Consider the following 17,135-nt stretch of genomic DNA (forward strand, 5'->3'; position numbering starts at 1 on the left):
ATAACATCATATAATATAATATAATAATACAATATAATATAATATAAAGAGTGATTCACAAAGGGAATGCTCTGTGGAGTGGGCTAATGCTCTCACACCCTCAGCTCATAGGACAGCATTATCATCAGTCATTATTGCCCTAGCTGCTTTCCCCCCCAGTTTCTCCTGAAGTCTGGAAGCGAGTCACAGACACAGCCGGTGAAGTAGCTCCCTGCCAGCAAGGACATCACACCTGTGATTACAGGTGCTGTGCCTTCCAGAACGTTCAACCTGTGCTTTCGTTCTGATTAGAAAAGTTGCACATGCTCTGACGGAAATCAGACTGTTCCTTAAACAGCTTGTAAATTTACAACAACAAAGTTGTGCTTGCAAGCAGCCCTTAGAGCCTCAGGGCTTCGGCAGTTCTCACTCAGTGTAGAGTGAGGCGGACAGCAGCCGGTTAACAGAAACTCTCTCCAAGGATTGTTACACAGACATCAATGTATCTTGTAAACCCATGCGTGTGCTTAGAGTTTTCACTTTCTAACTCCCTGCAGTCCCTGAGCTGGAAAGCAGAAAGGGTTTAGAATACCCTCAGCTTCTGTTACTCACATGAACGTACTCCTTGGTCTCCCCACCAAAGCTTTTGCTTTTGCATAGCAAAGTCCACAAACCCCGGGGATTCAGTCCAGATCCAAATATAATTCACCACGATTGCTCCCGTTTCGTGTTTTCTGCAACCAGCTTGCTCTCTTACATTACTGAAATGGCTCTGCAGGTGTTTTCAAACAAATCTGGCCAGAGCAGGACCCTTTGACCTGCAAATTCGTTTGTTTGGCCCAACAATTATAGATAAATTAGGCAGTGTGGGATGAAGATGCAATACTGAGACTATTGGAACAAATCATACCCCGTGGCTTCTTTATAGGGTACAAGGAAAGTTAAAATAAAATAAAATATCTGTAAAAATAGGTCTAGCAAATTATTGCGACTTCAGTATTTTGTCAAATATTAACTTCCTTTTTATTCTCAGTCTAAAAATAAAACCGTTTAATGAAAAAGACCAAAGGGAAAGAGAAACAGCAGAGTCTACGACATCTGCTGACTTCAAGACAATTACAGTTATCACTTGTCTCCTCCAGGAGGACCAGTGCACGGGTGACAGGAACAATAGATTCCCAAGCATTGTGAGCCTGCATCATGAGGCTGGGTCCAGGGGCACTCTGGGCCGCCTCTCAGCCACGCAGACCGTGAAGGAAAGCATCTGTACACTGCGCATGGATTCTCAGCACAAATGATAGATGCCTGAGCTTCCTTAGCTGCTTGTTCAACCAAATGCACACCAAAACCAAGCACGGCTTTGGGCTCATGGCACAAACACCAACAGGACTGCCAACTGTACAGAATGCTTTCCAAAGGTATATGTCACAGAAGTGCAGACCGAACTCGGAAGGCTTCACAATCTACAACTGACCATTCATAAGTCAAAAGTCCCACAGCAACTTTATATGATAGGTACAGCCAATATACACGCACAAAAACAGATAACAAGCAAACAATAACAAAAATGCATAACATTATGTTCAAGCTGTGTCCATAAACTGTATAGGAAACATAATATTGCTATATAGACCCCATCCCCAATAGACTTCATCTTATACATGCAAATAAAATTCAAATTAATTTCAGATGAGGGGTGCTCAACCTGTACTAATGTTGTAGCAAAGAGAGTAACCAGTTACTAAATTTTTGCTTTTTACAATAAGAATATACTTTGTACTTGAAAAGCAGTATCATTATTACCATTAATTTTATTAATAAAACTATTTGGGGTTCTTAAGAAATTAGATAAAATACTTGCAGTTCATTGGTTCTGAGAAATTTACTGAGTACTTTTCTAATATGTCAGGCACAGTTTAGATACTTTTTATGTATTCACTCATTAAGTCCTTCATGCCACCATTTCACAGATGAGGAAAATTGTGGCACATAGCAGTTTTTGTCCCAGATTACTCAACTAGGAATTGAAGGAGTCTGAAGCCCAGGAGCCTAGCTCTAAGGCACAAACACAGACCATCTGCATAGTTCATCAAAGGAACTTCAAGCATTTGTTCTGTAATCACTATTCTATTTAACAGGCTCTTTCACCCTGATGAGAACAAAACTATATAAATTACAGAACAGATATATTATATTGATTACATTAAAGGAGATAGTGCATTCTAAATTATTTTTCATCAGAATCAAATTAAAAAAAAAAAAAGGTTTACTATAACAACACCTACTACCCTGCTGGACATGGTATCTCATGCCTTTAATCTCAGCCCTGGGGAGGCAGAGGCAGGAGAATCTCTGTGAACTACAGCGCATTCTGGTGGACACAATGAGTTCCAGAACAGCCAGGACTCCACAAAGAGACCCTGTCTCAAAAACAACAACGACAAAATCTACACTTGGAGTATTCTTTTAAATGATTGAATTCTCCTTGAACAGTGTGTGTGTGTGTGTGTGTGTGTGTGTGTGTGTGTGTGTGTGTGAGTGTGTGTGTTTAATGTCCCCATGTCTTAAAGCCAATGTCTCTAGGATAAATAAAGATAATGGTGGAGATATTGCGGATGGTCATGAGACCTGAGGTGTAGATGTTATTTCGTATTCAAAAGTGGTCACAAAACCAAGATATTTAATCTCGAGCTCCTTTGATCAGTAAGTTCCACGGGACTCTCAGACTAGATCAAATCTCTTAGGAACATATGGCATGATTATAGTATGGATACCATAAAAGAGTGCAGAAATATCCGATCTGGGAAGCAAGGGTAACACAAGTTTTATTGCCTGACACAAGTTTTGTGTCAAAATGCAAACTTCCATCAGGACGCTGCGTTCCCTGAAAGCAGGAAAGTTGTCATAAAACCAAGTGTTAGGTAAGAAGAGCAAGGCTGCTTGTTCTGTTCTGGAAACTCGCTGCTGATCAGTTTTGGCAGATGTACGTCGTAACTTTAAAACTTTAGCTCTTCCAGGGGTGCTTCTTTTTTAAACAGCCCAGCTACTTAATTGTGCCAGGGACATGTCTCATAATTATACATTTACATACGGTACAGATGGTTAGTAAATACAACCATGAGCTGTTTGTCACAAACAACAAATAAGAGAGGATGACAGACTGACATCCCGACAGCAGAACGGTATCTTCTGTCCGATTCATTTGTATAAAAACTTTCGGGTTGGCACCCTGGGAAGCCAGAGCCCTTTCTGCAACTATGCGACCATTTGCTACACTGGGTTTCTATTATATTTCTTAATTCCCCAAGTCTCTAAGAATGACACATACGGTCTGCTTGTTATTCCCCAGTGTGGATTCTAACTATAGAGGCAAATGCATCAAAGAAAAAATAGTTTATTTTAACACTTTAGGTAATTAAGAAAACTATATATTTGATAATATAAGGTTTTATTTATACCCTTGCATCCAAAGTATTAAAGAAGAAGTGAACACTGGGAATTTTTAATCTACAACTCTCTGTTTTTCCCTTATAGCCCTTTCATGTCTCTATAACAGCTTGAGGCTTTCTGCACTGCCTAAGAATTAACACACAAAATGCGCACACTGATACATATTCCGACAAAGGAGGCTTCTCAACGCTTTAATGAATTCACTTCTTGGGACAGAATGCAAACGTTTAGGGATGGTAGCTGAACGTCCACTGGAAACAGCATCATGCTCAGCACCAAAGCCTAAAGCACTGTGATAAACTCGGCTCTGAGAAGGGTGTGATAAAATCGGCCCTGAGAAGGGTATATGCGGTCCCCTTGGATCCTCCATGTATTCCAAGTGCCCCAAGATGGAACAAGACAATTCTGGTTAATTAAAACATGATGTAAAATATTCTTTTCCCTTCCTACATGGCTTTTAATAGACTCTTTTTTTTCCCCCTGGGGGAATTTAATATAGGCTTTTCAGCAATCACAAAGAGTTCAATTGTTAGATGACAGATTGTTGACATCCCTCTTGACTCAGTCAACCGTTACTTGAGTGTTTCCAGTTCATCCGAACACCAAAATTATATTGATGTCAGCTTGTTTTAAATTTATTTTCTATTACAGTTAAAGCCATATTACTTAAAAAAAAAAAAAACTAGACAACTTCCAGATTACTGTATACTAGTGTTAAAACTGAAAATTTGGTTCACACCAGCAGGGCTAACAGGGGTCTATGGGCTCACGGGCTCATTTGCTTAACATGAGCACAGATATAGTATCCAACTTCTAGTTCAACGCTACTTATTAGGCACTTCTAACTCTGTGGAGCTTTGGGAAACAAAGATGCTCTGAGCAGCTTAAAAACCCACAGAAGAAAAGAACAAGCTTGGGTACCTGACTGTATGAGTGACAGGTGTGTGAACTGCTGTGTGAGTCAAGGAGCAAAAGGCTTTCTGCCTGGATCAGTCACAGATGTGCCATCCAAAGAGCCTGTTTCAGCAGGCCTGGAAATATCAAACCCAACAGAGAAGAGAACAACCACGGAGTGAATGTGGTACCGGATGCCAAGATACCAAGTACAGCTGCTGAATGGGAGGCAAACAAGGTGCAGGGATGATGGGGAAGGGCCTTGACTGGCAAGCCAAGAGACCAGGAGTCGGTCCTGTAGACAAAGCAGAACCCCTGTACAAAGGCAAATAAATATGACTTAATCGACTCTGTCTAAGAAACTAATACGGACAACAGTATATGAGAAATTAAAGGCAAGAGGTGCCAGTGATGGGGAGAAGGTACAGAGGGGCTAGTTCACAAACACCACGATGGGACCTGGAGGCAGCTGTGGCAGACCCAAGGCTTCCTAAGTACTGTGTTATCTGTGTAAGGATGCATACCTCACGGGAATGCCTTCTGTATGTGAGAGGGGTGGCGATAGAATTAAGTCTTGCACATAGAAAAAGAGTCTGGGGAATGGGAGGTGAGAGAGAAATCCAAAAATTTTAAAGACAGAAATGACCTTGTCAGTGCTTAAAACTATAATAAATAAACCTACAATAAATAGGTAAACCTATCCAAAAAAGTTAGATGTCATGTTTTTCTGCCTGATATGCCTGCCTCACTTCAGGTTTACCAAGCAATTCTGTAGAGATCCAGGGGGCCGCCATCCACGGATAGGGCACACTACATAGGAGAGGAGTGATGTAGGCCACAGAGCGAAGTAGGGTGACTTCTGAAGAGACCATGATTGCTACAGTTGAGTGTGGCCAAGAAAAGTTGAACAGCAGGGTTTGAGAGGCAGAGGAAAGGAGGAGGGTTGAGTAGGCTAGGAATACAGCGTGTAACGAATGGCAGATGGGTGGAGCAGGAGGAGTTCGAGGTCACGAGGAACTGCCTGAAAGGATCAGAAGATTGATGCACAAGAGGAGGGCAGTAAGCTTTAAACATTGATTGGATAGATTCCAAAAGGCCCTAAGATGGGGAGTCGCAGAGGTAACATCAAGATGGACCAGCAAGCTATGCTCCAAATGACCTCCTTCATGGACAAATACTAAATATTTGTAAAGATATAAGGAAGAAAGCGAAATCATGGCAGGCCTCAAAGCAAGATCAACATCCCTGTGACCTGGAGAGGAACCAAGCCTCAGTGGTAGGCCACTGACTACAGAGTTGGAGACAAGTAGAGGTGGCCAGCTGTTCTGTTCTCAAGGACAGACAGGTCAAGAGGACACACAAGGACTCCAGGCTTAGCGCCAAGAATGGCTCTCCCAGCAGTGGAAGGGGGCTGCAGAAGCCATAGCCACTGTCCTCAGACCAGGACTCACTCACAGGTACATCTATGCCTGAGATGCAAGCCTGGACCCAGCTCACCAAGACAGGAGCCTGGAGTCATTCAGACCTGTTTCTAAACTGAACGACCCCAAGAATCAGGAGAACCCGCAGAAAGGATAAATTCGTCAAGGCGATAGATATGCTAGGCACCCCCGATTTCACCACTGCATATCAAAACATCACACTGGATACCATAAATAGGCATAGCTCTTACATAAGTCAAATAAAATGAAACTTCAGAAAAGAATCATGAAGGAGACACAAAGCAAACAAACAATGAAAACCTCCTGTCTGGGGCTGGGAGATGGCTCCGTGAGCAATGTGTCTGTCAAACTCCAAGATCTGGATGCAGAACCTCAGCATCCACACGTAAGCTGGGAACAGTGCAACCCAAGCACTGGGGAGGCAGCGCCAGGAAGATCTCTGCAGCTTACAGACCAGTCAGTCTCCGCAAATCAGAGGGGGTTTATCCGGAAGAGGCCCTGCCTCAACAGAGAAGGCGGAGGATGAGAAAGACACCGAACATCAGCCTCTGGTCTGATGCACACACACTCACGTGCTCGAGTGACAGACAGACAGACACACACACACACACATCCTCACATTCAGAGTGAACCTGCCAACTAGAATGCTAGAGCTTACAAAGGAAGGTGACAGAGAGAACAGACAAGGCCGCATCTAAGACAAAAAGTCTCCTAAGAGGAAACGCAAAGCCTGAGAGAGGCTGAGCATCTGAGACCCTCAAGGAACAAGTCACAGAGAGAACGAGAAACCACGCCACCCAAAACGGCAGGCCCAGATTCCGATGGCTGTAACAACAGAGATCAGAGATGCTAGATAAGAAAGATGAAGTCATTGAAATCACTGCATCCGACGTCGTAAATAGGGAGACGCTAGAAAGCACGTACTATAAAAACTGTAAAGACAATTAATACCTGGAAAACAGAGGAGGAACTCAGCCGCCACCTTAGTTAGAGCTCGGAACTAAACTATAAAACAGAAAGTCAGAAATACTGAGGATACAACGACAGGCATCAGCATAAATACCCCGAGTTCACTTCCCTTCTATGCTAGGGACTCTTAGCAGGTACCTTCACACTGGATGGGAGGTTCTACCTGCTTCTCTCCAAAGTTTAAGGGGAGATATAAGAGGAAGGCAGAAAAGAAGTTATCTAAAAAATTAATAGCTGAGAATCCTCCATAACTGCAAAAGCCATCAGAAAATAAGAAGACCAAACAGCAATAACTGTCAGGAGTCTAAACCTAGATGTGTTACAGAAACCAATGGATTTTAAAGCAAAAGAAAAATCATCTCACAGTACAATCCTTTGAAACAGTCTTATATTGAGAAGTACCCGGGTATTTTTAGTGGAGGGTGGCAGTGGAAACATAATGCTAGAAAGACCAGGAAGGCTGAAGATTAGCTGAGCCAGGAGATGCCTGCATGGAACTTTCGGTCTTATAGAAAACATTGTATATCCCTGTCTGACTTTGCTTCAGGGGAACAACACTGAGCCCTGTAGTAAGGATTTATATATTAAGTACAGCATTTTTAAATTGTTGAGCTTTATATACATATAAAAGATATTAACTTTCTTCTATTCCTTGCTCCTAAAATGTGAATAAAATAAAAATAAATGCAGCATTAAAGTCATACTCCTTTCTATTGACCTAACAGTAAGTATTATTATTATGTAAGAAAAGGGGTACAGCCGGGTCTAGTGGCTCAGACCTGTAACCCCTCATACTATAGAGGGTCCCAAATTCAAGGAAGGGCTGGCTGGGTCACAGAGCAAGCTCAAGCCAGCCTCAGCAACTTAGCAAAACCTGCTCTCAAAAATATAAAGTGAAAGGGGCTGAAGAGATAACTAACTCAATGACAGAGCATTTGTTTAGCACGGGTCAGGCTCTAGAACACTCCTCCACACCAGAAGGGGAAAAAAAAAGAAAGAAGACGAAGAAATGAGTAAGTAAATTTAAGTTTAATAATAATGGCAATGAAAAGACTATAAACCACCTCAATGCCATACTTTTTTTTTGTTGTTGTTGTTGTAGCAACTTTGCTACTTGCTGCAAATTTTGTATTTGAAAGGTGCTTTCAAGTGGAGAGATAAAAATAGCTGTCAGGCTTTATACAGAAAATTAATGTAAAGCATTGTTTAACATTGGAGACTTAAATTACAGCTAGGTACATCTGCAAACACTGCAGACGGGGCTGTATGCAAATGTAAAAGATTCATCTGCATCCTGCTGACCTTGAAACAATGGGATACTTCCCCAGCCCAGATCCCTGGGGTGGGGAACACAAGAGCAGCAGGGTCTGGGGTGGAATGTTCTTGCTATTTCTCATCTCTCTATCCCTTGGCTGAGAGAATCAGTAACAAATCCAAAGCAAGGTCAGAACAAAGAGGAAGGGTGAAAAAAGCAATCACAGCAATTCGGAAACAACAAAAGTTTAGAAACTAATGCACCAACATTCAACTGATCAAACATGAATTCAAAATATTTAATACAGTTCACCTTTAGTTTGTCATTTATTATGTTAGTAAACCATTCACAACGATTCAATGACTAATCATCATATTTAAAGTGAGGGGAGGTCATTATTTTCAACACAGACTGTGGGCATCAAGGTGAAATCAGGAAAACCCATTACACCCCACTGAAAGGTAGGAGTATTTTACTGGGAGCAGATGGCCACTGAATCAACCAATCAACTCGTTATTGTCATCACTAACGATGTTCCAAATTAACTCAGTGGCTTTTCACCAAACTAGCTTTTGTACAAGGATAGAATCAATAATTTTATATCATTCCAAGCCTACGACTACGTTAAGCCCCAATGACTTCTAGAGTACACCTATATTCTACCTGATGGTAGAACACAGAAGAACCTAACAATATACTGGCTGCTCAGATTGCTCATCCAGAGTCTTCGCAACAAAGGGAGGCCCAACCTGGCTCAGTGGAAGAATGGGCGCTGGCCATGGGAGCAGAGAGCTGTGTTCTAGTCAAACTCAACATGGCATAAGAATGTCCAAACCAGCCAGACATGGTGGCACATGCTGGCCAGCCCAACACTTGGGGAGGCTAAAGCAGAAAATCCACAGTCTGAGGTTAGGCTAGGCTGCATAAGTAGGACCCTGTGTTGGTGGGGGACAGGGGGGAGGGACAGAAGAAGAGGAGGAGGAAGAGGAGAAAGAGGAGGAGGAGGAGGAGGAGGAGGAGGAGGAGGAGGAGGAGGAGGAGGAGGAGGAGGAGGAGGAGGCGGCACCGGCAGCAATGGTGTCTAAGAAAAAAACGGAAAAGTCCTTTCAATTTGACTTCCAACTCTAAACCAAGCAGAGTTTCCAACTTTTCATTATTGTATCTGCCTGAGCAACATGTTAAAAACCCTGAAATTCAAGAAGCTCAGGAAATGTTCATATAGAGGAAGTTTAAAACTAGGATAATTTGATATATGTAGACAATACATAAATATTGATGTTCAATGCATAGAACAGCAACACTTTATGTCAATAAGAGCAAAGTACTAAATACCGTGGCACAAGCCAAATAAGGGAAGCTAAAGTAAACTGCGTGAAGTCAGTTTATTGAGAAGAGCTTTGCAAAAGAGCAAAAGGATAACAGACGTCTTTAAAGAAGAGAAATTGGTGAAGAGAGCAAAGGGCTTCGAGAAATATCTGAAGCCAAATGAGTGAGAACAGAATGCAGAAGCAAGGCGAAAGGCCACAGTGTCTAGGGACAGAGTAGGGTAAGTGACAACACATAAGTGCAACGGGGTGACCAGCTCTTTACCGGAAACATACATGGGCCAATTCTACAATAGGAATTTAAAAAGAGACAAAGCTGAGATCATAAAAGACATCAACACAGCAAAGGGAATGAGAAAACCACAGAACCAAGAAGACTGGGAACATTCTAGAAACGCTGAGTGCCATCCGGGTGTGGTACGCACGCCTTTAATCCCAGCACTCGGGAGGCAGAAGCAGGCGTATTTCTGAGTTCGCGGCCAGCCTGGTCTACAGAGTGAGTTCCAGGACAACCAGGGCTACACAGAGAAACCCTGTCTGGAAAAACAAAACAAAACAAAAAAATAGAAAGAAAGAAAGAAAGAAAGAAAGAAAGAAAGAAAGAAAGAAAGAAAGAAAGAAAGAAAGAAAGAAAGAAAGAAAGAAAGAAAGAAACGCTGAGTGCCATCACTGGTGGGCCCTAGAGCCGGCCAGCCGGTGCCACTAAGAGGTATAAAGAGGGGGGTTAATGCGCGCTACAACTTTAGGAAATCACCAAAAAGATTTCAGTAAAAGGCTGATCCCACAAAACGGGAATAATGGAATCCCCAAAGTGAAAAGAAGAGCTTCTTGAAAGCCTGGAACTCAACGTGTACATTCTTCAGATTAGCAACACACTTTATTTTACAACACCTCATGCTCAGATATTGCAAAAAAAGCATGCCTGTGTAAGGACCATAATTTTTCTTGAGCTGATTAAGTTTTCATTTGCAAAACTAAATATAGGGGTAGGAGAGTTGGCTCAATAGGTAGAGCAGTTTCCATACAAGCGTGGCGGCCTGAATCCAATCCTAGAGCCAGAGAAAGGAGGAAAAAGAAACCCAACTTTGTAGAGTTGTCCTCTGGCCTCCACATGCAAATCTACGGCACACGTATGTACACACACACAGTAATAATAACTTTTAATTTAAACATATACATACCATTTTTAAATTAGTGAAACTGTTAACACTGTTGATTCTATAGGGTTATTTAGTGCTATCTATACTACAATGTGTGTTTAAAGTTAGGATCTATTTAACCTATATGGCATTATTCAAGGACACCTGGTGAGGCACCAACACAGGTGATGGGTCTCCCTGCTTCCGGGTGTCCCACCAAAAGCTCCCTTCAGCACAGATACCAGAATTATCTCCACCAAACCATAGCTTTCTATAGACATCGTTAAGAACTTTCGGGGGGGGGGGAGCCTTCAATAGCTCAGGAAAAAACAAAATGACAAATGGAATTACATGAAATTTAAGAGCTTCTGCCCTGAAAAAAGAAAGAATAGAACCTATAGAAAGGGAGAAAATCTTTACCAGTTATACATCTGACTAGGGCTTCATAGCCATAAATTAAAGACAGACAAACAAACAGAAAACCTTGAATTATCCAGTTAGAAAAACAAACAACAGAGATGTTTCTCAAAAGAAATACAAACGACAAAACACATATGACACATAACATCCTTAGCCATCTAGCAAGTGTCAAACAAACTACACAAAGATTCCATCTCACCTCTGTCTGAATGGCTATCATGAAGAAAACAAAAACCAGTAAAAGTTGGTGAGGCTAGAGAGTACACCTTCTTCGTTGATGGAGGGTGTACTGGCTCATTAGATGTCAATCTAACACTGACTTAAGTTATTTTGGAAGAGGGAACCTCAATCAAGAAGATGCCTCCCCCAGATCGCCCTGTGGACAAGCCTCTGGTGCATTTTCTTGATTAATGATTAATGTGGGAGGGCTCAGATCACTGAGTAGTGGTAACAGTGGGCTGGAGGTCCTGAGTTCTATAAGCAAGCAGGCTAAGCAAGCCATGAGGAGCAAGCTAGTAAGCAGCACCCTATCACGGCCTCTGAATCAGCTCCTGCCTCTAGGTTCCCTCCCTATTTGAGGTCCTGCACTAAAATTCCTCAGTGATAGAATAAGATATGAAAGCGTGACCTGAAACAACTCCCACCCCCACCCCCAGGTTGCTTCTGGCCATGGTGTTCATCACAGCAACAGAAAGAAAACTAGGACAGTGGGAATGGAAATTAGTGCAGACACCATGGATGCTGGGAGAACTGTCACCTGGCACAACTACGCCACTCCTAGGACCCTATGTCAGTGCAGCACAGAGATGCTGACTACATCATCACTCACAGCGGTAAAGATACAGAACCAGGCAAGGTGTTCAGGATTGCTTCGAAGGAGGAGGAAGGGACAGGAGACGGGAAAGCAGGAAAAGGACAAATCATGTTTTCTACACATACACAAAACACACATACATACCACACACAATACACACCACACACACACACACCCCAACCACACACACATACAACGCATACACATATAACGCATACACATACACAACACATATACATACAACACACTACACACACCACACACACACACCACTCATACACAATACACACACAACACACACATACAACACATACACACCCACAACACATACACGGCACACTACACACACATCACTCGTACACAATACACACACCACACACATACAACACATACACATATACCACACACACCATACCACACACACACCACACACACCACTCATATATATAATACACACCCAACACACACATATAACACACAGAATACACACCCAACATACACACAACACACACATACCACACACACACCACATATACCACTCATACATAATACACACACACACAACACATACATTAACACATATACAACATATATACATACCACACACCATACACACACATACAACACACACACACAACACACACACCATGAGAGCAGAGGAACTACTTGAAAGGAGGAAGAGGAGCAGTGGGAGGAATGAGGGAAGAGGGAGGAGGGAAGAGGAAGGAGGGAAGAGGGAGGAAGGGGTACAGAGGAGGATGTTCAGGGTATGAATATGAGCAAAGCACAACAGACACACAAAATGTCACAGCAACACCCATTATTTTGTGCACTAAAAGGTTAATCATTTATCTGACATGGTGGCACATGCCATGAGTCCAGGCACTCAGGAGGCAGAGACAAACGAGTTCCAGGCTAGCCTTATCTACATAAAGAGTTCCAAGCCAGCCAGCGATGCAGTTATGATTATTTCACAGGAGAAAAGTAAATAGTTTATTCTCAAAAGGGGGGACAATATAGAAATGTAAACAAATAAAAATAATTAATAATAAAAAGAATTATTATTAAAAAATATTTTTCCAACCAAATCACCATCCCCTCTGGGTCCTCTTGCTATAAAGCCCTCTGGCTCCTTCTCTTCCCTAGTTTGGCTTCAGCGTAACCTCTCAGGCTGCTCTTTGGCCACGCGGGCCTTCGGCTGTCCTGGGAATACTCACAGCTATTAATAGCCATAATAGCTGACAGCTACCAAGCACTGTTGGTAAGCACTTGCACAGTACTCCATATGATTTTTGTCAACCGAACACTATAACTGTTCTAGGACAATGGACATCATGACCTCAACACCAACACTCTGTAAATCTCCAGTCATTTTCAAAGCCACGGCCATATTTCTGTAGCTTAAATATTCCTGTAATACTGTGTAAGCTTCACGCAAACAAGAAAATTTGATTTGCTCCTGACCATTATAATTACATTATTTCCCTGAGGCTCAAAAAAGTTAAATAAGTTGCCAAATACCTCCATAAAAGGAAGAGTCAGAGACAGAAATTGAAGCCAGGTCAGCTTGCTTTCAAAACCTGAGAACTCAGCCACAGCACTAAAGCATCTCTGTGCTTAAACTTTTTCCCCTGTGTAAAACAGCCAGTCACCAACCTCTGGCCTTCACTAGGACCGCTTGCAGGCTCCTATTCATCCCACAAAACCCAAATGACGAAGACATTAACCTGTCCTCACAACTTTCTACCCCCATGGGGGATGAGGAGGGAGGGAAGGAGGGAGGGAGGGAAAGAGAGAGATTGTTTAAATATTTATCATTTACATCTATTTTTGTAACTGCTGTAACAGTACATATGCAACATAAAGCCTTCAAAATACTATGTCTTTGGGATTCACACTGCCCTAGGTTCCAAATATGATTCTGTTATTTGTTTGTAGGAAAATCTTGGGCAAAAGCGTTAATCTCTTAGCCCCTTGAGATGTTTATATACAAAAGAGAAGCAATCGTTCTTACCGTACCCATCCATTTACACATCCACCCATCTTCTTATCCAGCCAACATATACCTTCGGAGTGCCTACTATCTAACAGCATCCAGGCTTGTAACCATGGCAATGAAGGTAACATCTCTGCTCCCACAGTGCTTAGAGCCTACCGGACAATGAAATCCATGGTCCTGAGAGGTGCTATAACAAAAACCAAAGTGGGATACAGAAAAGCTTTCAGGGGAATCATCGGGCCCCCGACAAAGACTTAGGGGTCAGATAAGGACAGGGTGATGACTAGCAGTTCAGCAAAAATGTCATTAAAAATATAACATAGCAAATATTCAAGACAGTTACCACAAGCAGTTTCAACTTAATAAAACACTTCCACCCCACCCACACCCTCATCACATGTCCCCCGTTCCTCAAGCACTTGAGAACTTCTCCGTCAGGAAGCAAATTGGTTTCTACAGTAAGGGGTGGGGGTGGGGGGGTCACCCAAAGTGCAACCCCGTGCTCTGGCTCTGGACAGTGGAGACAAGGCTAACCCAACAGGCCAAGATAATGAAAATAACATCTGACTATTGCTTAGCACTCTGCCACAGCCGCGAGGGCTCCTTAACATTTATTCCTGTTTCCCATGTTAGAGTGGTTAATGACAGAACAAGGAAATCATTTTTACATTTTTCTGGGGGCTGAGCTGCAGCAAAAAGTGAACGAGCAATTGCAGCTTTCAAAAGAGATGCTAATTGTAGCTTTTAAAATATTAGACTCCCTCTAAACACCCATCTCCTCCCCACCCCCCATCCTCCAAGAGTTCCTGGGTCTCTCTTAAAGGTACAGGGAGGGTATTACCACTCAGACTTCGTTTTCTTACCTAGGAAGTTCCAAGGGGGTTATGTGTGTGATGGGAGGGGATGTTCCTGTCATGGTGTGTTCATGTGTGTGTGTGTGTGTGTGTGTGTGTGTGTGTATGTGTGTGTGTATGTGTGTGTAGTCAGAGGACAACCTTGGGTGCTGTCCTCACTTTCCACTGTGTTTTGGGATGTAGTCTTTTTGCCACATGTCACTGGGATGTATAGGCCTGCCAGCTTTGGGGAATTCTCCTGTCTCTGCCTCCCATCTCACCCCAGGAGCACTGAGATTACAGATGTGTGTAGCAGCATTCAGCTTTTACAGTGGTCCTATGGGTTTGAACTCAGGTCCCTGTGTTTACACAAGCAAATGTTTTACTTCCCTTAAAACACTTCTGTTGAGCGAGTCAGTCCTGCTTGTTCTGGGGTCTTGCTTGTTCTGGGCTCCTGCACTGCCTTCATCTTCAGCAGCAAAAGGCCAGTCTCACAGAGCAGCTTCATGGGCCGTGAAGGAGGACTCAAACCCCTACTTACTTCCACAAGAAGTGGGGACCTCCATGGTCCTTTAACCTTCCTGCCAGCCAGGCAGCAGCAGGAGAACCTAAGCCCGCACATCAACCACACGGGAGGTCCCAGGAGGCTTAGGATTGGGGGTCTGCACGGGGATCTGCTTTCCTCTCGGGGAGAAAGAGAGGAAAGGGAGCCATACTGCCAAGTCTAGTCATAAATGTTGTTTTCTGCAGCACAATAACAAAAGAAGTGGGGCGAGTTGGCAACTCCACCCCCACATTTTATAATTAATTACTGGAAATTTACCCTATTCTGGCCAAAAAGAGGGATGTGGAGGAGGAGGAGTGGGAGAAGAAGGAGGTGGAGGAGGAGGGAGGAGGAGGAGGAGGAAGAGGAAGAGGAAAGGGGGAGAGTGAAAAGAAGCAACAGAATGAGGCCAAAGTTCACTGTGTAAACAGCATGGGGTGCAGGAGGGATCTCTACTGTGTAAAGAATTCCCTTCCCGCCCTCAGGGGGGCTCTAATTAGCACAGGAGAATAGGGGTCCCACGTATCCCTCCTAAACAGGGATCCCAGAAGGTAAGACCTTCTTGACAATTTCCTGACGCTTCTAGCATCATACTTTCAATGAGGATGGCACGAGCCTTTGGCAGTGGGATCCACGAGCTGTTTGTATCATTATTTATATAACACTTTTCCTGGAAATAAAAAGATCCATAATCAGTTCTAAAAAAAGAGGCTGATCCACAAAACAACGTATGAAAATACTAGATGAACTCAATTCACTGTAACGTGCCGGATGGATGCATCAGCACAGCTGAGAACGTTTAAATACACCGCTCTTTCCCATCTAGCGCCCACCCATGAACCCTTACCTCTGTTCCACCCCACCCAGTCCCACGGATTCCCACACTTATGATACAAATCTCCTCCAAGTGTATAAAGGGACTAGAATCTGATCAGAATCAGGTCAAAGAATGGGCAGACGGCTCATTGGAACCCTGGCCTATCACAGAATCTAGAGATGTCCTCTTCTGACCTCTGCAGGCACTACATGTGTGCACATGGCGCACAGATACATACATATAGGCAAAACACCTGTCCATATGAAATAAACATAAATGTTAAAGTTTTAAATAATGGTGAAATTTTTCATAGAAATAAAATCATCCAAGGAAAATTATATATGCTAGAGTTTCTCTTAGGGAGAGGATTGCATATGGACTATAGAAAAGGCAGTTTTGAAAAGAAGCTTGTAATATAAATGAGTCCAGAGAACCTACACATGAAAACACAAACACATGCTCATGCACACACACTCACACACACACACACACACAAACAAACATGCACACATGCACACAGATACACACACACAAACATACACACATAGCATAAATACACACACACACAAACACACACACACAAGAACATACACATACTACATTCTTAGGGAACACACTCATATAGGCTCAGGAGACTGGATCCCTGCACGGACTAATCATGGCGCTGTATTTTGCTAAGTGGGCCACAAGCACAAACTCTGCACTTCCCTTCCTCCGCTCACTGCCCCTGTTGAGCACTGTCTTGTCCTGATGGTTGGCTGAGCAACTGGCTGAAGAGCAGTGTGGGCGAATGTAGGCACAGCCCTCCCAGGGAGCCAGGCTTGCTCCTGCAAGAGAACAACCAACCTGCCCACATCCTGCCTCCTTGATACATTACAGATAGTTCACCTATTTTCCCTCTCAAACGAAATGGATTTCAGTGCCTCTTGACACAATCAAAATTTTAAGCTTGTAATGGAGACTTGACCAATAGATCTTCACTCCGTCAGGGCTAGTAAAGATGGAGCCTGTTGACCGGGTAAAGATCTCTTTGACAAAAAAGAATTTTCTTTTTCAGTTCTCACTTATCTCTAGAAGAGAGGAGGCTAATTTTAAATGTCTTCCTAGAAACTACCTGCTCATACCCTTGAAGTCTAGGGACCTACCCACCTCTCTCTGACTTTCTCTTATTAACACCTTCGTTTTCAACGTCATGAATAGTGAGTGGGTCAGCTCCCTGCAGAAGGCTTGATGCTCTGCTGTGGGAAGAATCTTC

At 43.0% G+C, this 17,135-nt stretch overlaps 1 protein-coding gene across 3 annotated transcripts in view; it reads right to left on the reverse strand.

Annotated features, from left to right (window-relative positions):
- The window catches only part of Cdc14a (CDC14 cell division cycle 14A), a 156,189-nt gene that overhangs the window by 3,591 nt on the left and 135,463 nt on the right, over positions 1-17,135 (reverse strand). The window lies entirely within an intron of this gene.

The sequence above is a fragment of the Mus musculus genome, chromosome 3 (genome assembly GCF_000001635.26).
Source record: "Mus musculus strain C57BL/6J chromosome 3, GRCm38.p6 C57BL/6J".
Classification (NCBI taxonomy): Eukaryota; Metazoa; Chordata; class Mammalia; order Rodentia; family Muridae; genus Mus; species Mus musculus.